The sequence below is a fragment of the Acinonyx jubatus genome, chromosome B4 (assembly GCF_027475565.1).
Source record: "Acinonyx jubatus isolate Ajub_Pintada_27869175 chromosome B4, VMU_Ajub_asm_v1.0, whole genome shotgun sequence".
In the NCBI taxonomy this organism is placed as follows: domain Eukaryota; kingdom Metazoa; phylum Chordata; class Mammalia; order Carnivora; family Felidae; genus Acinonyx; species Acinonyx jubatus.
The window spans coordinates 58,354,236-58,376,482 of record NC_069387.1 but is presented as its reverse complement, the minus strand read 5'-3'; the positions used below and the strand labels follow the sequence as shown (position 1 = coordinate 58,376,482).

Sequence of the window (22,247 nt, the reverse complement as noted above, 5' to 3'; positions counted from 1 at the left end):
AAAAATAAATAAACATAAAAAAAAAAAGAATAAATTCTTCTTGGGGCGCCTGGGTGGCTTATTCCTTAAGATTCCAACTTCGGCTCAGGTCATAATCTCATGGGTAAGGCTCTGTGCTGACGGCTCAGAGGCTGGAGCCTGCTTCTTGTTCTGTGTCTCCCTCTCTCTCTGCCCCTCCCCTGCTCTCTCTCAAACATAAATAAACATTAAAAAAAAAAAAAGAATGAATTCTTCCTTACAATAATCTATTGAGACTTCAGAAAGAGGGATGGTCCTTTCAGTGAGATAGGAAAGAAATCTCTCTAGTCACCCATTAGTAACAATTTTCCAGATGTTGTCTTCTGTATCTAGATCTCAAAATCAGTCTTGTTTATTGTTAAGCCACATTTTGAGCAGTAACCGTTGGAGGGGGAGATGTTTGGGCTCATGAAAGACATCGAATCTTCTAGGATTTGTATGCAAACCTCCTGCGTTAGCACCATTTGCCAACCTAATTTCTGCATTATTATTATGTGTCATAACTATGAAATTATATGTTCTGATTCTATTGTTTCCAATTTATGCTAATTGTGTAATTGGATCTAATTAGGCCAATTATGTAACTGCTCAATCTTTAAAACCTATTTTAAAGACTTTAGAACTTCATAAGACACTGCTAAAAATGTTTACATTTCAGAACAAACCAAGGGGGTCTCTGCAGCTCAGAATGCACAATTAAGAAGTAAATATGCATATTGAGGGAGACACCACCTTCACTTTCCATATTTTAAGTCCAGACACGTGTCTTCAACTTAAGAGGGGTCCTTTTCAGTTCCCAACTCTGGATTTCATTTGTCATTGTGGGGTCTACCCTCTACATTATTCTAATTTTTGATTTAGTAGTCATATGTAATATCCATGAGTTACCACATTTTTGTGCATGTTAACATCTTTCTTGTCTTCTTTTTAGTTTGTAAAATAGAGATAGAAATGGTAAGTACTTAACAGTGTGGCTATCCATAGAGTCATCATCTCAAAGATTCTCCTCAGTGCTAGAAGTGAGGGTGAAGAATTTGGGCCAAATCGTGTTTAAATGAGATTCATGGATGGGAGTGGGATGGGGAATCAAGACGAGAGCAAGGCGCTGACTCGAGATAACATTGACTCCTTCCTGAATTGATCAGAAATTGAAACTGCTGGTGTCCAGGAGATAGTTCTGCAAGTTCAAAAAGCGAAAAAATTGTTTTGTTAGTTTGCCTAATCAGCGTGGAGGAGAAGCTCAGCGTGAGGGAATCAGCCTAGGTAATAGATTCTGAAGTTTGACTTCTTAGGATTTCCATTTACAAGATTGGTGACTTGACCTCCCCCCCCACCCCAAACTTCACTTTACCCATCAATGAAATAAGTGCAGTCAGCCAGTCAGCGCTCAGAATAAAACCTGCTGAATGTGGCTGGATCCGGGATGCCTCCTGCTGAGCGGAACCTTGTCCCTGTCCCTGTCCCTGTGGTTTCTGGATCCTGGAGAGAAGGGAGAGGCAGGGATCCCAAGGGAAGCACCTGGGCAGAGAAGGCTGCAGGGTCATAGGGGGAGAGGGGGATTTGGAGGCTGGGACAGTGGCTAATTTGGCAACTAGGAAATATTACAATGGTTTTAGCAACCAGTACAGCCATATCTATGTGTACTAGATAAATGTGGGCCCTGGACATAATAAGACTTTCTTTGTAGAGTTGCTGTAAGAACCAAATAAAATCATGCATACTGACATTACTCCTACAATACAACTGACATTTGATGAGGGGCTGACTGTGAGCCAGGTTCTGTGCTACGTGTTTGACACGGGATCTCTTCTGAGGCCCTGTAACAATCCTAGGTAGCACTCTGCTAATACTGTCCCCATTCTGCACATGAGGAAGCAGGCTTAGAGAGGACTGATTACTTGCCCAAAGTTACACTGCCAGTGGAAAAGCACACTGCGTCTGTAATGTGCCCGACACATACAAGTGGTCAATAAATACTGTGTTATTATCTGATGCTGTGTGGTGCATAAAGCTAGGAGCCGTGATTCCTTTGAGAGCAGGCCAGGCCGGCTGCACCCAGCACCCCCAAGGAGTGGGCCTCGTGCTCTGCAGAGGGGGGACTATAAACATTCAGTTCAGGGCAGGGAGTAGACCTGGCCAGGGAGACAGGAAGTCAGCTGACATCCCTACAATTGCAGGAAGGCCTGAGAGGAATTCAAATGGGAAAAATGTACCCGTTCAGAGCGGGTTGGCAACTGCAAGCTTCCTACAGCGATTAGAAGTACTGCAATTACAATTATTACAATTGCAGGCAAGAAAGACAGAGGCTGCAGGATATTTCAATTTAATTTGGCAAGAATTTTCCAGGAGCGCTGTACACAGGTGCTGATCGAAACAAGAATAAAACATAGTCACTGCCCTCACAGAACCACACCGTCATGGAAAAGACGGCTACATCCACTAGAAACTATAGTGCAAATCCGAACTCTAGTAAGAGGTATAATGGACATACAAACACAGCATCTGGAGAAATCTTAAATTATACGGTTACCCCCTGCTTAAAACCCTTCAGTGGTACTTAGTATAAAATCCAAACTCTTTCCCGTGGCCCCTTATACCATCTGGCCCCAGTCTGCTTCATTCCACTTTCCTTAGCCAACTATAATTCAACCACATTGGTCCTTTTCTTTTTCTTGGAAATTCACACTTCTTCCCTGGTCAGAGCCTTGGCACGGGGGTGCCTTCTCTTTGCAGTTGCTGTTGCTAACGCTTTCCATGCCTGGCACCTTTCCTGACACCCCTGTTCCAATTACTTCTGTCCTGTCACCCTTTATAGCACCTATATTAATCTGACCCTAGAATTGTTTTTACACTTATTGATGTGTTTATTCCTCTCTACTACGACTTCAGCATTTATACATCTGATTTGATCACTGCACCTAAATTCCCAGCACCTAAATTAAGGCCCAGCACACCATAGGTACTCAGCATAGATTAGTTGAACAGAATGAATAAGATGTGGAGCCACAGGAGCCCTGAGGACAGGACAGGTCTTTCTGGCCAAAAGAACTAGGGCAGTTGCGCAGAGAAGATTATGAGGGGAGTTGGGCCTTACAAAGGATTTTGACAGAAGGGGAATATATTCCAGGCAAGGTGTGTATCTTAAAGGGAAAGTGTGAACAGTCAAGAAGAAAGGAATCTAAGTGTATATGTCCTAGCAGCTTTGCATGTTATTTAATTATACCCATTTTATGTACACCGAGGCTCAGTGAAGCTCATTACTTATCCAAGGTGCTCGGCAAATAAATGTTTGAACCAGGACCCAAATACAAATTTTTCTGGGACCAATGTCTATGATTTTACCTTTCTCTGTGCTTCACCTACTGAAGAATGAGGCAAAACTTAACGAAGACCAAATATATGTAAGTCAAGTATTGGAAAAAAAGTAGGAAAAAGCCCAAAACCAAAAGACATCCTTTGGAAGGAGAAAAGTCTTCTCCAATATTTTAAGGAATTAGAATTCTTAGTCCTTCAGCTGCAATAGTTGAAGTAAGATATAAAATGCCTTTAAAAAAAGCAGGCCAGTAAAGTACTTCCCATTGGTGAATGGTTTGTTCATTTAACAAGCACAGGCTGAGTGCTTACTGTGCTCCAGGTGCTGGGCTGCTTAGGGTTCAAGGTTTAGTTTCCCTCAGGAGGCTTTGATGAAATCTAGGAGACAAAGAAATCTACTTACTAAAAGAGAGGTGATGGCTCTGTGCAGTGGTAGAGCCTGCCATGGGTATGGAGGGAAGGGAGGCTTCATAAGGTCATGCCAGATGCTCAAATAAGTCAGGTAAATGAGAATGGAACAGTTGAGTCTGTCTAGAGAAAGAGTGGGGCTAACCATGGGGCACCAGGAGCCAGATCACAAGGGCATGGTGTGCTTGGAAATCTTTACTTGATCCTAAAAGCTAAAGGAAGCCTTTCAGGGATATTAAACCAAAGAGACATGGTCAGATTTGTATTTTAGAAAGCATGTTCCATGGAACAACAAGAAATACAGACAAGGGGCTATCCTGGAGCAAGAAGAAGAATCGGCAGAAAGAGTTCATTCCCCAGTAACAATCAGGAAAGCTGCTATAAAAGGCCACTGGAGATTGAGAAGAAATGATAGATGTGAAAGGATGCGGGTGGAGTATTTACTGAAGGTGAGGGGAACGTGGTTTAGGTCTCTGGCCCTGGATAGTTAGGGGTGGTGGGTGGAGCAGTGGGGCTCAACCTAAATCATCAGGGGTCCACAGGAGTAAGTTGAAGAAATGTGATAATCTCAGTGTACCTTATAGTATCCAAGTGCCTAGGTCCAATTTGGGTCTCCAAGTGCATTATGACCAACAAGAAGCTGAATAAAAGAGTCTGGAATTCTGGAGAGAAGTCTAAAATGGACAATCCACTAGAAAAGATAAAGTGTCACAAAGATAAGATTTCAGTCTTTTTTATTCACTAAGGTGTCCCAGGAGCATAGAACAGTGCCTGGTATATAGTAGATACTCAATTAAGATTTATTAAATGAGTATAAATATTTATTAAGTCACTAGAGAATACATGATACATGACATTTCGGACTGGGACAAAGCTATCCAAGGGAAATTATATATAGTGAGTAAATTAGAAAAAAAAAAAACATGCCCTTAGACTAAAAGATACAGCAGCATAACCATTAATCAACACTAATAACTAATGATGATGCTGATAATAATATCAAGAGTCTTCCCCATAGATTTTACTTAACAAAAAATAGACCCAGAAAGGAGAAAATGATTTTCCTAGGACTCTGAAAGAGGATTTTAACTTCTCATCCATCAGCCAGTGAATATAGAAGTCAGTTTTTTGGATATTTTGTGCCCCAACATTGATTAATAAGTTTTAATATGGAATTATGCTGCAAACCCAAATGTTTACAGCAAAACGATTTGTATTTTGTTCAGTGCCTCTTTGAAATAGAGGCCCATCCTAAGTCATTTATTTTGAACTTAAAGGGATGTTCACATCTCTGATTCTCATAACCTTAATAAAAGGATTTCTTCCCACTGTGCTGAAGAAAATTCTTGTTTCCCAGTCCTAGTCATTACTGTAAGATCTTGTTCAATTCTCCATTGGCTTTCTGGAATAATCATGTCCACATTGTTAGGACTGATACATTTTATTCAGAAATTCTGGCTTTCTTCCAGAGAGTAAAGATACCAGCAAAATGTAAGTTGTGGGAATGAGAGCTGTGTACCGTAAAGCCACCATGAATTCTGTCTAGTGGTTTTAATAGACTTGCATAGCCCATGCCATATCATGAGTAATTAGCTGAGATGGTAATTAAGCTGAAAGACTGCTCTTGGGTTAGGTAAGGTTATCAGGCAAGTTAATTGCCATCAGATTTTGGACTAGTTTTAGCTAAGGGAATTCCTAAAAAATTGCTGAACTTTACAAAAGTGATTCAATACTTGTATGTCAAAGATTAGTTATTTAATGTCATGTTCGTGGAGTCTGTTGCTCGTTTGGGGGATTTAGAGAGCAAAGAGTTTTGAAATAATGGCATCTGAGGTAGATTACCCCAGCTCTCTGAGTCTATTTCCTCACCTGTAAATGAAGGTAAGTAAGATTCTTGATGGTTTAAACAAAGTTCCATATATCCTAGTGCCTTACATGATGTCTGGTTCAGGGTTATTGCTCTATAATATTTAAATGGTCCTTCCACTTTACTTAAAATATTTAGCTACTCACTATGGCTAAATGTAAATACTAATGTGCAGATTCAGAGTATTCTTAAGCCTTTTAGTGTTCAAATGCGTTACTGATTCTGCATAGTGGTCCTCTTACAGGTTAAACAACGGTCAACTTTTATTTGTTCGATGAACACTTACTACCTACCATGTCCCAGGCACTATGCTAGCTCCTGGAAAGGGGGACAGAGGACGTCAGAACAGATGTGGCCTGTCACAGAGTTTCCTGTTCAGAGCAGAAGACAGATCCTAAAAAGTCACCACAGTTTTTACATGGTTAAATGAGCGTTACCACCAGGACAGAGTGGGCAGGGGAACCTTCCTGTCTCATGGCCTGACTCAAACTGAAGTCCATTTGGCACCTGTTTCTTTGTTAACCCAAACGTCAAGAGCTCACTTAACTATTTTAATTGCTGGAACCATTGATGAATCCATTTAAGTTTTACAAGCTATTTTAGGACAGAGAGTATGGTGAGATACTGTCAGGAGTGTGCCCGAGAGCACACGAGGACATTGTGAAAGGGAGTAGTAGGAGTTGTCATTGAGTCAGAACAAAGATTGTATAAGAACAGATTTTACCTCACTTACTGACATGTTCACCTTGGGGAATGAGAAGGGCAAGCTTTGCCTTTTTCTTGGCTCTGTGATGGGAGCAACAAAGGAAGTCTATTTCATTTTCCAAAGAGTACCTTTTAAGCTTCTTCAGGTAAAGAACTTGCAGTCATGTAATCACCTTTTTCATTTCTTTCAGCATTTGAAAAAGTTCCAGTATAAAGCACACACATTTTACTTTAGAACGAATATTCTAGCTCTCTAAGTTTCCTTCTGCATTGGTGTTCTACTGTCATTTTGAACTCTTAAGAAAGGTTTCAAGGTGTTTATGTTGCTCAGAGATTATTGATTAGCATTTCAAATGCAACTGACATAAAAACACCAGGTCACCAGAATCTGAAATACAAAAATAGCTGAATTTAAGGGTGGTTTATTTGCAGAGGTGCCTGTAACTTTACAAAGAGATAATTGCCCAGGGTTTTCTTCTAGCTATCTGGTGCCGAGTTGTGATATAAAGGTCCTTGGCCCTGATTCTACCTGTGACTTAGAAGAGGTTTGACTTCCATGCACATCAGTTTTTCATTGATAATGAGAGTCTGAATGGTTTCCAAAGTCTCTTCTGTCTTAGTTCGAAAGTTCTGACAACTCGAATATCTTAAAGAATTTCTATATCAAATTTTGAGTATGTTACTCTTTGTTTTATATTACAAATGAGAAGTAATTGTAGCAGGAGTTTTGGAGTGGTCAGAATTTGACTATTTCCATTGTATTCACTGGGAGGATATATATGAATTGACCCCTTCCCTAGCCCTGGCTGGAGTTTGTTAAATCCCCAGGGTCTACTGTTCACATGATTACACCTCCTTGCGACAGCCATCTCTGTAAGACAACACCGATTAAGGCACCAGATCATGAATTTTCCTCTAAGACCTGAAGCCTAAATGCTCGGAGAGAAAATTAAACTGTGATTCTGGCAGAGGTTGAGAAATTTCGTTTCGGGCTGCACCTGTGCTTCAGAGCCTCAGAGAATTTGTTTCCTGAGCTGAGGGCCTCATACTATGCAGGACTCCTAAAGCCAGTTTGAAAATATCATTTTAAAGGACAAAGACTTAGTGCTGACAGATAAATAATAAGGAAATTCATTTTATGGGGGACTGTAAAATTGCTTCTTACTTGAGAGTATCATGTTTTCCTCACTTTGTTTTCTTGTGCCTGAGTAACCAAGAATAAAGTCAGAGGCAGGTGTGTTGAAAGGGAATTGGTGGAGGGGTGTTTTGTGCATGAGAGAGATAGCATGGCTGAGTGCTTTAGACACAGACTGGGGACTTTCAGAGCCTTGAGCAGGTGACTTAACCTTCCTATGTCTCAGCTTCTTCATCCATAAAATGGGTGAATATCTCTACATATAGGGTTTTTATGAAGATTAAACAAGTTAATATTTATACAGTATCTGACATGTGGTAAATGTTATATTCAATTTTAAAGCATGTATACGTGTTTGAGGATCAGAATAGCATTTCAGAGCTCAAAAATGGTTATTTATTCAACAACTTTTATTTAGTGCCTATAATATCTGTAGCAATGGGTTAGATATGGTAGGGAGCACAAATGAGACAAATAAATTCTCTGCTTCACAAATCTAGGGCCTAACTGGTAGAGCATGATAGATCATCCTGAAAGTTGGATGATAACACCAGGCAGCGACATTTCATGAACTAAAGATGAGGGGCTAGCCTGCAGATTGAGGAGAAGACACTGTGTACGAAAGAAAGCAGATTTGAGTAACTGATATCAAAGCACATGTAGACCCATCCCCAGGGTTAAGATGGGGCTAAATGGTAGCAGTAGTTAATTGCTCAAGGTAAGAAGTTTCTGCTTGAGCCCACCAACAAAAGAGAGACATTGATGACTTTCAAGTAGAGGGATCATATGATTTTTTTAAGTGGGATTTTTTTTTATGAAGTATCAAATAGTTCGTAGTAAAATGTAGAAAAAGGACAAGAGGCTGGAGGAAGGAAAACCAGTGGCCAACACACTACTGGAAAATGTGATGGAAGAAACCTGTAACAGAAAGCAAGGGATGTCTGGATTTGACCGAGAGCAAGGATATGCTGTTGTCCTCTTTCCGCCACCATGAACCAGATGGGACCACCCCCTCCCTGTCCCCAGCTTTTGTGGCTTTCGTTCTGAGGTTTCCAATTCTGCCAACTTGTCCTCCACTCTTCTCTTCACCTGGAATGCTTATCTTCAGAAATTAAAATCCTCCTTTCCTGCCCAACCCAACTAAAGAAGACCCCGGGCCCTCTATGAGTATCTTGTCATATCTTACCCAAAATCTGCACCACTATCTGAAATTATTTCCCTGTGAATTCATGTATCTACTTTTATAAAATGTCTTTGTTTCCTTGGGTTCTGGACTCTTGACTGTCCTTGTCACTGTTCCCAGTAGCTAGTCTAGAATAGCTTCTGGAATAAAAAGTCTCCCAGCAAATGTTTGTTGAATTGAATGCATGATATAACTCATCTCTGATGTTTGTCCACACTAATTTTTAACTCCCTAATTCCATGTGCAAGATAAAATAAGAAAAATATTTACTGACAGTGCCTTTAGGAGAAAGGAAAGGAAGGCTAAGGCTTTGAGTTTGGGCGACTAGAAGAATATTTTTATTGACTGAAATATCAGTAGTTATTCTTCCCCCCAAAACATTCAGAGAAATAGTGACTTTGGTCGCCAGTCCATTCCATGTATTAGGACCCTGGGCAATGATTCCATTGGTCCTTGGAAATAACAAAACTGGAGTTAGGAGCAAAGACTGATCAAAACTGAAGATAGAGTTTTTGAAATGGTATATAAGACACATGTTCGCTAACTGAAATAACAAATGTCTGTTTATGTAAAACTATCACTAGAGCTATTGATATTTGAATGAAAGTTCCACATGCAGGGAAACACACTAAAGGAAAATGGCGAGAGATTTTAGCATGGTAAATCAATTTTAACATGTAATATTTACATGGATTTGCTCACTGTTCATGACAGAGGGGTAGTGGGACTAAAATGCTCCCTTCCCATTATAACTGGACTCTGGATGAATCATTCTCCCCAGGTCCATTCTGTCCTGCACAGCGGTGGTAACTGGAGATGCTATGCTGACACCAACTATTGTTGTGCAGTGCCATCCTGGCATTAGCAGTACTGCCCTCACTCTGCTCTCATTGGACAGAAGCTCAACCCAAGAATAAGATTTGCAATACCCTTCTGATGCTCATCACCCAGAGTTAGCTCAGATCACACAAGTTAAATGGAATAGTCTCTAGCAAGACTGCCCTTACTTCAGATGCCAATGGCACTTTGGGTGTCCTCAGGCCCCCAGCACTTCTGAACAACTGGCTTCACATGCAGGGTTTCCATGACTCCTTCAGGTTTGAGAATTCACTAGAATGACATACAATCTGCAGAGAAGTGCTATACTCCAATTACAGTTTTATAAGAAAGGACATAGATCAGGAATAGCCAAATGAAGAGACATATGGGGTGCGACATAGGCGGGTTTCAAACAGAGCTTCTGTGCCCCTTCTAAGTGGAACAGGGCCCATCGTCCTCCAGGCACAGCAATGTGTTCACCATCAGGAAGCTCTACTGAGTTCCCATGCCCAGAGTTTTCACTGGACTTTCATGACATAGGCACAATTGACTTAATCATTTGCCACAATACTGAACTTGGTCTCCAGCCCCATTCCCCTTCCTGGAGCCTGGGCTAACTCAAAGCCCCAACGGGTGCTCTGACCAGTGACTAGCCCCCATCCTGAGGTGTCTCCTCCCTTAACAGAAGCTCAGGTGTGATCCAGGGGGCTCATGAATAACAAAGACACTTCTAGCAGTAGAAAATTCCCAAGGGTTTTAGAACCTCCCTCACTAGAATCAGGGGCAAATACCAGTCATATGCTTTATTAGGCAGTAGATGTAGTCCCCATTTTCTGCACAAGCACATGTTGCTTTTTTTTAAGCACTTAATCTGAAAGAAGTTTTAAATCTTAACCGAAGGTTAGACTTCCTCATTCTTCTCTCTCTTATATGCAACATACACTTCATCAAAATATCTCCTCTATCTACAGTATCCAGTGAAACAGATATGAATCTACTGCTTCTTGAGACTTGTACCACTCTCGTCCAAATAACCTTCAACTCTGACCTGAACTGCTACAAGTCCATGAAGCTGGCCTTTCTGCGTCTATACTTGTCCCTCTACTGAATGTCTCTCAGAGAACAAAGTGGTAACTTTGAAAATGTAAATCAGAATATGGCACTCCTCTGCTCAGAACCCTCCACTGGTTTCCTAGTACATAGAGTAAAATGCAGACTTCTTGTCCAGGCTTGTATGCTTTGACACCTGCTGTCCTCTGCCCCTCCCTCACTCACTGGCTCCAGCCATATTGGCCTTGCTGTTTCTATAATAAGTCAGGCTTGTTTCCACCTGAGGACCTTTATATTTGTTCTTCTCTCACTCTGCAACATTATACTTATCTTTCAGATCCTGCATCACTCTGCTTAAATGCTACTACCTCAGAGAGGCTTTCTCTGGTCACCTTTTCTAAAGGGGCCCCTTCTCCCCACTTTATTATTCTTAATTCTCTTATGCTGCTTTCTTATTTTCCCAAAACACTTACTGCAGTCTGACATTATGTTGTATATTTTTATTGTGTGTCTCTCTTATTTGAATGTAATCTGCATTATAACAACGACTTTGTTTCATTCATTGTTCTATCATCAGGACTTAGAACAGTGGTTGGCACTTACTAGATGCTTAGCAAATATTTGCTGATTGAATGGATGGCTGAATGAACAAAGAAATGAACAGGAAATAAGTAATGATATCCCCTTAGTGACTTAGTTTCCTGATAATGCAGATGATGACTAGAAGACAAAAATTTGTAGTAAGAAAAGCACAGGTATTTGACTGAATTTACATCCCAGTGTGGGTACTTCCTAGCTATGTGACTTTGGGTAATTTGCTTAACCTCTCTGCCTCAATGTCCTCATCTATTAAAAAAGAAAAGATAGTACTGTCTACCTTGACTCTTAAAACTATTTGAAGACCTCCAGTAATGAAGAGCTTCCTCCCATTCATCATAACCCTTTAGTCTACACACATTCAAGTGGAACCTCTGATCAGAGGACCTAATAGATCTAAAATTGACCTCTTGTACATAGAAGACTGAGTTAGAAATTAAGACACACAAGAGAGCTTATCCAGGTTATTTCACCTCCTCTTGCTTTCTTTTGTGAAAAACAAAGGAGTTGAATTCAGTCTACCAAATCTATTAAAACGCCCTTCGAGCTCTGATACTCTCTGGCTTTAAAAATCAAAACCACGAGTCTGGATGGACTTGGAAGCCAAAGGTTTCTAGGAGGATCATATACCAACCTTATAATCTGCTCATTCAAGTGGGCACCAAGCAGTCCTACAGTGTCAACTAAATTTAATTCACAGGACATAACTCATCACTGAAAATCACCATTTGGTTGACTATAATTAGGTTGCCAGCTCTGGTCTGTACAGGGAAATGGCAAAGAAAATGGAGGTGAAGCTGGAGTCAGATTTAGATCAACAACCCATGTCAGCCATCTCTTTTCTTTCTTACTCTTTGTCTAATCAAGCACTACCTAAGAAGTAATAGTAATTAGCTTCTATCATTAGTGAAAGACAGGGCACTAAGGCAAATTGGGTAGAAACATGAGTGAACACATGTAAATGTAATTTCTCCATCTGGCAACATGCAACTTTTTTGATCTATTCAAATCAGAGTAACATAGTGAGTATTCCCAGAATAAATAATTTATTTCTACTGCTCGATTGCTCTCTCTTGGTTTTTCCAAGTATGGGTCTTAGTTTGTTTCTATTGCCAGATTTCTTTTCTTCATATAAATTCATTGTTTCATTAATCTTCCAAACTGGCCTTACGAATTTTTGTCAGATTTTTATGTTCCTTTGCAAGCCTGCTTTGTGAAGCCTTATCCTTTCCTATCTTCATCTTTTCATCTCTCTCTTGTTCTCAGTAGTTTGGAGAATGTGAATGTGATAGGAGCTAAGATTACATCACCTTTAATAAAGGAGAAAATATATCGAGTATGTAGAAATCAGGTGAGCTTATAGAGAAAGAAATCAATCAGGTTGGCAAATTGCATCTATGGGATAAAGTGCAAAATGCTTGTTTCATGCAGTATTTATTGACCAAGTTTGTGGAGAAGATGGTTAAAACATATATAGAATAGTAAGGAGTCATTTTGTTCAATTTAAATGACATTGATATTATTTTTACATTATGAAGTCTTTCAATATTTACAACAATCCTTGATGTAGTATTTTACACAGTTGCTTCAAAGGGCTTTCAGAAATAAACATATGTGTATAACATTGTAAATTGGGTTCATCCAATCTGTTTATAATAGAAGCCTCTAGTCACTCCACAAAATTCAGTAGATCAATTATTGCATTATAGCTTGGAAATTTGGGGAAAGTTGAGGTTTTGAGTAATCCTTAAAGACCATGGTTAACTGTCATTGCTTTTAATCAATCCCAGTTCAGATGGCATATAAGTGTTCTTCTGTAGGACAAAGTTGTCTTGTTATGTTCTTCTTTTGTTCACCATGGAAAAGAAGTCATAATGTTGGTTTTATAGAGCCAGAAAATTTATTCTTCCCGAATTAGCAAAGGTGATAAAATTACTTTTCTTTCCTTATGGCTATTGGAGCTACCAATACAGGCATCCTTTCTAGAAGTGACCGTTCAATAGATTGTCTTTATTGCTATTTCTCAAAAGCAAACATTCAAGCAAAGTACACCCTCCCAGATCAAGTGAGTGCAACCCTCTGATGATGACCATGAATGGGGGTATACAACAGGAAGAGGGGTGTTCTTGAAAAAATTTGCATTCTCTTTCATCTTTTTATCCTAAAAGAAACCCTAAAACAATGGTGAAGAAGAATATGGTAGATTGTGTTTGAGTTATTGCAACAACTAAAGAATGTGTTTATTTTGAAGAGAGAGCAAAAATTGGACTGTAGTTGGGAGACTCTCGATAAAGACATCTCTGCTAATGAAAGCCATAAACATAACCCAAAGCCACTTTTTGTAAAATATATCTCTAGTAAACATCAAAATACCAAACTAAAATTAGCAAAAGGAATTGTCAACAAAGGCTTTATTAAAAAACAGTTGCAACAGGGTGTGAAATTATAGTTAAAGCTCACATAGCCCTTCATTCCTTACTTGCAGTTTTAGTTAGATTTTCTTATTTCCCCTGCCTGTTGCTGTAATTAGCCATTAAGCTAACAGAAACTACATTTTCTACATCACACATAAATGTCTTTAGAGTTTGCAAAAAGAACAAGGAAAGCAAGCTAACCTGTTTCATGAAGAGACCAACTAATGTAGGAAAATGAGACCAACTAATGTAGGATTGGTGCATAATCACTGAAAACCTGTCAGCAAAACAAGAGGATATTTAACTGGTAATTAATTTAAAATAGATTTCTCTTGTGTCCTTTTAAAGACATCCTATGTATATTTTTAGTTTCTAGTTTAAAATAATTTATAGTATTCGTGGTAAATTGGACAATGTGCAAGAATAATACTCTATCACCCCAAAATACTCACATCAGAAATGGTTTCTGTTTGGGCACCAGCTGTGGGACCAGTGTTGGTGAAAGGGTTTCCCCTTGCACACTCACTGACTCTTAATGCCTGAACACCTCAGCTGCTCTCATCATTTAACACTGTCTTAAGCAGATAAAGTTGTTTTTAAGAAGCATCCTGTTTAAACCCTTTAAATGATAGATTTTTTTTTTAATTAAAACATGGTATGTTTTAAGTAGTATGCAAATATTTTCCACAGTTTATTTCCTACAGAGAACATTTTCTTTTATGCTCCTTACCTTCTAGAGTAATGCACAGATGAACAAACTTATTTTAAGATTTAAAACTGTAAACTCATATATATCATGGTACACAAGCATGAACAATTTCAAGTTTCAAGTGTGTCGTGTGTACTTAATGAAAATTCTGATCTATGACTTTGAACTCCTGTGTCTTGGGAATACAAATATGTCAAGGAAAAAAATAACAGCTTCCAAAAGGAAAAAAAAAAGGTTCTCATAATTAAGATTGCAGGAGTCATTTCTTGAATCCTCGCATGTTTGGGGAATGTGCAATGCCCTACTCTTATATTAAGAATATCGTTAGGCACTCAGGCTATGGGAATTACTAAGCCTTAGATTTAATTTTCACTCTTTCCAGCTGCATTGTTCGTTTGCCTTTCTTCAGGTCCTCTGTGTTCAGGCATGAAAACTGTCTGACTTGCTTAGAGTTTCCAGTTTAACCTTGCCACTAAACCCTGAAATAAAACCGTGGCTTGCTTTTGTACTCTGGCTGAGCCAGCATGATACCAATGAGCTTCATTTCACAATTCATGTTCATCGCTGTCATTCCCAAATTATACGAGCTAACTGTGGTCAGAACAGTGCTCTGCTAGAAATGCTTTATCTTGGGTCAGATGGGAATACAGTGATAGCAGTATTATCCCAGTATTCTGTCACCTGGGGAGGCTGACCAACCACAGATCACCAGGTGGTTTTTCCAGAGACAGCGTTTCAGACACACTTTCTTATGTGATAAAGTTCTAGATCCTGTGCTAAACTAAATTTTGCAATCTCAGATACTTGATGCCATCAGAGGACACAGAATGAATTGAGGTGGGAACACACTAATCAGAGTCAAGAGGCAGAAATGTGGATAAATCAGAATGCCTGTGCATTGATTTAACAAGATAAATTATAATTTCCAAGAGGAACAGACATGAATGATGGCTGGTCAGTGTTTTTTTCCCCTGAGGAGCCAGATTATAATCAGAAGGTTGCTTAATGAGCAGAGGTTTGGAGCAAAGGGAGTTAGCTGGTTGCATGATTTGAATGCTTAGTGGATCAGACTAAGATAAGCTGCTGCACACAGCTATAGACTAGAGTTTAATCCTGTGTGTGAGCTCTGCCTATACCACTCACCGGCTCTGTGGCCTTGTGAAACAATCACTCCATGTGCCGGTTTGCTTCTCTTGAAGTGAGTCAGGACTAGCACCTATCTTAGGGTTATTGTGAAAGTACATTCTTCTGTTATTCATTTTCACCCTCTTATTAAACACTTACCATGTGCTGCGTATTATTTTAGGCACTGAGGAGTGGCAGTAAACAGAACAGACAAGAATCCCTACCCTCATGAAGTTCATGTTCCAATAGCAGGTAATCAAAAAGGCTGCTAGATAATGATGGATGCTACAGAGAAAAACAAAGCAGGGAAGGGAAAAAACCAGGACAGTGGAATGTAGAAATACAGAAAAAAATACAGAAATAATTTTAATTTAATTTAAATTAAATTTAAATTTAATACAGAAAAATTTTAAATACAGAAAAAGTTTTAATGTAAATATGATGGCACCGGGCCATCATATTTTTTATTCTAACTTACTGTTATTACCACTACTTTCATTTCATCTTCCATGAGGAGCAGGTGGAGCCTAGCCAGATATCCCCGGGAGAGTGCTGGGCACACAAACCAGTTCTGCTGCCTTCTGCCTTATTTTTTTCTAGCGAACTGCCTTCCTCCTGACCGATGTAGTTGCTTTTAGATGTGTTAATCCCATTGATTAATTCATTGTTGGGTTTTTCTTTGCTGAAAGACATTTTATCTGTAAGGTGTCATTATATACATTGCATTTATCTTGAGTTTTTAGGGCTAACTTCAAGCATTTTAGAGGTGTCTATACTTAAGAGCAGTATGTAGGACTCTCTTTTAAAGTATGATCATGAAAAGGATTCTAATACTTCACAATCTCAAGAAAGGATCTTGGGACCTGGAAATCAGAAGCCTCTATTCCAGTTCTGACTTTCTCATTATCTCTGTGACACTGGTTAGGCAATGACAGCTGCATCTTAATTTTCTCTCCTATGTCTTGGGGACACGTGGGGCTGCCCTTCACAGGGTTCATGAGAGAACAGAATGAAAGAATAAATATGGAAGAGCAATGAACTATCTAAAGTATTATGTGATTGAAATAGTACCAATTTTCATGTTATTAATCGTTTCTCCTCTACTTTTCCTTTCATATCTATTCTGATTTTTTGCCCACAAACCTAAGTAGGAGTTGAGATGACAAAGCCTGAGCTTTAGAGATTCTAAGGGCTGCAAAGAACTAGTCCTATCTCCCAGTCCAGCTCAGGAATCCCTCTCCTAAGGGAAGATCAGAGAACAAAAGTGACTCACCCAAGATCATCTGCCAGGAGGCTCCCTATCTTTTGCCCTCCCAATTATGCATTCTTCAAGTACATTGCAGAGAGTGATTACACAGAGTGTAAGTGATTACAGAGGGTGAGATGCTAAGCAGGATACAAGCAAAGGTAGCTGTCAGTGAAGTTGGGTGTCTCCATAATGGTAGGGCTTTAATGTTATACCACGAGACCAAAGACTTTAGATGAGATAGATTTAGATAAGTTAGAAAGTGATGGTGTTTGAGTGAAAGAGCAGCCCATGATGATGGTTTTAAGGCCCCTGGCAGCACTATGGTAAAGGAAAAGGGTGTGATATGAGAGATGTAATAAAAACCAATTATAAGTCATCAGTGACTAACCAGCAGGTGGGGAGTGATGACGGTAAAAGTCTATCCACATTGTTGCATGTGCACATCCATCTCCAGATGTCTGAGCGCTTGCTGGGCTGCGCATGCCAGCCAATAAGCAGAAAAAAAATCTAAGTGGTCTTTACGCATATGTGATAGCAGGCCAACCTGGAAGGACGTTTTCTAAAATGTTATGATGGCCTTTACGTTTCAGAAGCACTATGTAAATCGTTTTATTTTTTGATAAAGAACACATCCTTGTGAGCTCAGGGCTGATCTTCAGCCCAGACTGGAGATAAATTGCCAGTGGCCAGCTCTGGGGCAGAACGCGTCCAGTGCTGTTGATGAGCTAGGCCAGGTAGGCTGCTCTAGACCCTCTGGTGACATGTGGCTACAGGTAATTCCAGCCTCTTTAATGGAGCTCTAGCACTTTGACCCCAGCTGGAAGCCTGGGAATGTGGTGCCCTCCAGCCCCTGGATTCCAAGCCACTTGGAAGCTGGGCATATCAGAAACATCTCATTGCCTCGCTCCAGCGGTGTACTTATTGTACTTATTACAGTGTACTTATTACAGTGGAATTCTATGCAGTGAGGCAGTGATACTGTGACTCAGGGAATGAGTTCAGGAGACTCTGTATTAAAAGTGGGATCTAGCTGGTAGGAAGTTTACACTGCACATTGCATCAGCTGCTTTCGTCCTATAAAATTGGACTTTGCAATAAAATGGTTGTCAGTATAAATAAGATTTTTCTAAATTAGCTGCCTGACCTGATAGAACACATCGAAATAATCTCTCTCTCACTTTTTACACTAGGCATGTCTTTGGAATGTTGCATATAAATGTATTTTGTATTGAAAATTGATTCATGCTTTTAATGCATCTAGGGAAAATGTTACTTTAAAAAATCCTGTGGTTATTCCTTTAGGAAAGAAGCCTTTTAAAATGAATAGCAAATAATGTATTTGGCGTTCTTTTATAAATGTCACATTAGCCTAAAGACACCTGTTATCTTAAGTTAAAATAATTAGATTACCTTTTTTCCAGAAGTAGTTGGTAGTTGTGCACAATCTAAACTAATGCAATCAGCATTATATAGTGGTATTACCAAATCATTCCCCACATTTTCAACAAACTAAAAAAGAGTTATGAAGCAGTGGGACGGGGGAGGGTAACAAAGATCACTCTGAAGAACAAAAATGTGTGAAAATTGTTAAATCTCACAGGATACATAAACCATGACCAGAGATGTAAATCATAGCCAAATACCTTAAGTAATATTGAATAGATGTTGCTATAATTCCAATAGAAAGTGCCATTTCCAACCCAACACAGTTGTGAGACTATTGGTAGCCTTCTTTTAAATTCTAAATAAGGACCCAGATTCCAAAAAATTATTAAGCTTTGGGGTGAACAACTATAATATCTTTTAAAAATACTTATGACTGTCACACAAAGATGTGATCAAATTACATTAAAATCTTAATAGAAAGAAAAGTATATTTCATATCTGCCCAGTGACATTTATAGGGTGTAGCAGAACATCTATTGGTGAGCTAAGGATAAATTTGAGTTCAACAGGACCTTGGAAGTCTTGGCTACTAAAACTGGCAAAACCATCAATTTTCCATTCCTGGTGATAAATTTTAAGTCCAAATAAATCTTGTTTGTCAGGGCATTAAAAAGTCTTGTCAGCTCCAAAGTTAAGTAGGCATGCATTCGCTGGCAGTAGACTGAAGCCGCAAACTGGGAGAAAGTGCAGACATCCCCTATAATCTAATTTTTAAGTGCAAAGTTATGGCGAAGCCAAAAATGGCTTCAAGGGCAAGGTTTCTTTAACACAATTCATCGCATGCCCATGGGCTTTGGGACCAGGCAAAGCTAAAGGTCAGTATCATTTATCCAAAACGGCGGGCCTTGGAAAGAGGTGACAAAGAGGCCAGAACAGGAGAGGGTAGAGATAAACCTGATGTGTGGAAGAGGTTCTCTGCATCCTGTTGGGTAAGATAAAGAAAAGGGAAGAAGTAAAAGAGGATTAATAGTGTGTTTAGTAAAATGCAGAAGGGCTAAAACACCCTGGAAAAAAAAAGCTTCACAGCTTTCTCTCAGAGTAACAGTCCAGATACACAAATCGGTCAGCTCTGACTGTGTGGGCACCACCCCCTAGGAAACCTGACCACAGGCTGCTAGGCTGCTCTTGCAAAGAAACTGAGAAAAAAAAAAAACAGAATTTTCCCATTCTGGGGTGGTGTGCCCGTGATTTTCAAGCAGTCGACTTTGAAAGCCAAGTTGACTTGAGGAATTTACGTTTTTGAAAGTGGACGCTTTGTACTTGGGGATATGGAAGAAATGAATGGGCTCCTCATTCGCACAAGGTTACTAAGCCTTGAGGTGGGGCACAGTGGGGGGTAAACCCTCTGAAACTCCCGAATAGCAACTGACGTGGGAAAATTTAAAACCTCGCATCAGGGTGACTCCTTGCTCTTATCCCTGAAAACCTGTTGACTTCAGGAAGTCGTAGTCCCCTGAGGCCAGTTACAGATGACTCCTTCCACTCTCTGTCCTCTTTGCCCCTAACCTTATGTCCCCACGTACTACACCCACACTGCCCTGCCCCAACTCTCATCCTGTTCTCCCCCCACCAAAAGCATGTTATGCATGTTGTTCTCTGTTTCCCCATGAGAGAAAGGCATTGCCCTAGTTCCTCTCCATCATTTTATCAAATCCTGATAGAAATCCTAAAAGATAAGCATTATTATCTGCATCTTCAGGGAAAGAAACTTAAATAATAATCTTCTCTGATCACACACCTAATGAGAGGCAAACCTGGGATTCAGACAGAGATTGGGCTGCCTCCAAAATCCTTCCCTTTTTATTTTTTTAATGTCTATTTATTTATTTTTTTTAAAGGTTTTTTTTTTCAACGTTTATTTATTTTTGGGACAGAGAGAGACAGAGCATGAACGGGGGAGGGGCAGAGAGAGAGGGAGACACAGAATCGGAAACAGGCTCCAGGCTCTGAGCCATCAGCCCAGAGCCTGACGCAGGGCTCGAACTCACGGACCGCGAGATCATGACCTGGCTGAAGTCGGACGCTTAACCGACTGTGCCACCCAGGCGCCCCAATGTTTATTTATTTTTGAGAGAGACAGAGAAAGACAGAGAGGGAGAGGAAGTGTGCACAAGTGCAGGGGAGGGACAGAGAAAGAGGGAAACATAGGATCTGAGGCAGGCTCCAGGCTTCACGCTGACAGCAGTGAGCCCCATGTGTGGCTCAAACTCATGAACCATGCAATCATGACCTAAGCCAAAGTCACTCAACCAACTGAGCCACCAAGTTGCCTCCGAACCTTTCCCTTTTAAATCACAACTTACTTGGGGAGCCTGGGTGGCTCACTTGGCTAAAAGTCCAGCTCTTGATTTTGGCTAAGGTCATGATCTCACAGTTCGTGAGATCAAGCCCCTCATCAGGCTCTGTGCTGTTGGCACAAAGCCTGCTTGGGATTCTCTCTCCCTCACTCTCTCTCTGCCTCTCCCCATGCTGGTGCTCTGTCAAGGGAGTAAGTGAGCAAGCCATGGAAAGATTTAGAACCTGAAAGAGCCAGTCTCTGACAGGAATGGGCTGGACAAGAGGAGGACCAGCAGGACAACAAAGGGCGACCAAGGATGTGAGAAGGGAGAGGGATAGACAGGATCATGCCAGTCCCCCCAGTCTAGGAAAGGAGTTTAGACTTTATACTAGGAAAATTTATTCTAAAAAATATATCAGTGCTTTCACTTTTGGGTTCAACGTTAATTATGTGTAGTACACAAAATTCACTCCTGATAAGGAAATGGGTAGAACATACTAGAGTAAATAGTTTAATCCACAGAACATTCACAAACTGGTCGATTTTCAATTGCTCCTGACCCCAAAGGCAGGATGGGTAGGGGGTAAAGAGAGAATTTATTTAAGATTGCAATCCAACAGCATCCTTTTGACTTCATTCTTTTGCCCTAAACACACCCTGCGTATTTCCTTCTGCCTTACGTGGTTGTATCTGAGTGTGTATATAGCTACAGGTCTCTGGGTATGTTCTGTCTTCTGTAGCTCTTCTCTTTACAACACTACAATCGAATGTCAACTATGTCTAAATTTCAGGCCAGAAACAGCAGATGCCCACCTAGCCCACTTATCTAGACTGGCTGCCCTGCAGCCCCTTCACCATCACTACCATGGCACCCTTCCCCTTCTTGCCACCAGCAGCCGATAGCCACAGGGCCCACAACCAGAGACAGTGAACAGGGTTGGTGCCCATTCTAACACATACGTATTCCATTTTAGCCCCAACTAGGAGTACTGCAGCTTAACTCTGGCACTAACCACTGAGAGCCAGTGTCAACCTCGTAAGTTAGAGGATGTGATCCCCAACAAGAATGCCCTTACTTCAGACACCAACCACACTTTGGGTGTCCCCAGGTCATCTGCATTCCTAATGGACTAGATATGAATTCAGAGATTCTCACCATCCCTACAGGTTCAATGATTCACAAGACCAAGACCCAGAACTCAGGAAAACATTATATTCACAATTACAGTTCTATTACAAAGGATATAAACCAGGAGGACCAGCCAAATGAAGAGATGGATGGGACAAAGTTTGGGGGGAGCTTCCATGCCCTCTCCTCATAGAATCCAGATGTGTCACTCTCCCTGCACATCAGTGTGTTTACCAACCAAGAAGTTCCAGTGTTTAGGGTTTTTATTAGGTGTTTTTTACATAAGCCTGATTTGTTGAGTCATGGGCAACATGATTGAACTCAATCTTCAGCCCCCTTCCTCCCCCGAGGTCAGGTGAGCCCCAAGTCCCAACCTTTTAATCATGTGCACTTGGTCTTTTGGTGACTATCCCCTATCCTAAAGCTGATAGGGTGTGATCCAAGGGGCTTGTGAAGAACAAAGACATTTCTATCATTTGGGAAAATTCCAAGGGCTTAGAGTATCCCGATAGGGACCAGGGACAAAGACCGGTCTGATCCCTTAGTATACAACACTGTCCCAGCCAGGAGACTGATGGATCTGGGAATGGGCGAGTCAACAGTGGGAGGAAGGCAGCAGAGGTAGAAGGAAACTGGAGGAGAAATGTAAGGTTAGGAGTAGCTTGTGCTGCTATGGGTGCCATAAACGTGTGTGTGTGTGTGTGTGTGTGTATGTGTGTGTGTGTGGTTTCAACTCTCAAGATGTGCACCATCTAATTGAGGGGTCAAGATATATACTTAAATCAGGAAGCAATTTCAAAGTC

The 22,247-nt window shown here is 40.5% G+C and overlaps 1 protein-coding gene across 6 annotated transcripts in view; it reads left to right on the top strand.

The window, feature by feature from the left end:
* Positions 1-22,247, top strand: part of ITPR2 (inositol 1,4,5-trisphosphate receptor type 2) — a 485,861-nt gene that overhangs the window by 443,644 nt on the left and 19,970 nt on the right. The gene's annotated exons all lie outside the window — the stretch shown is intronic.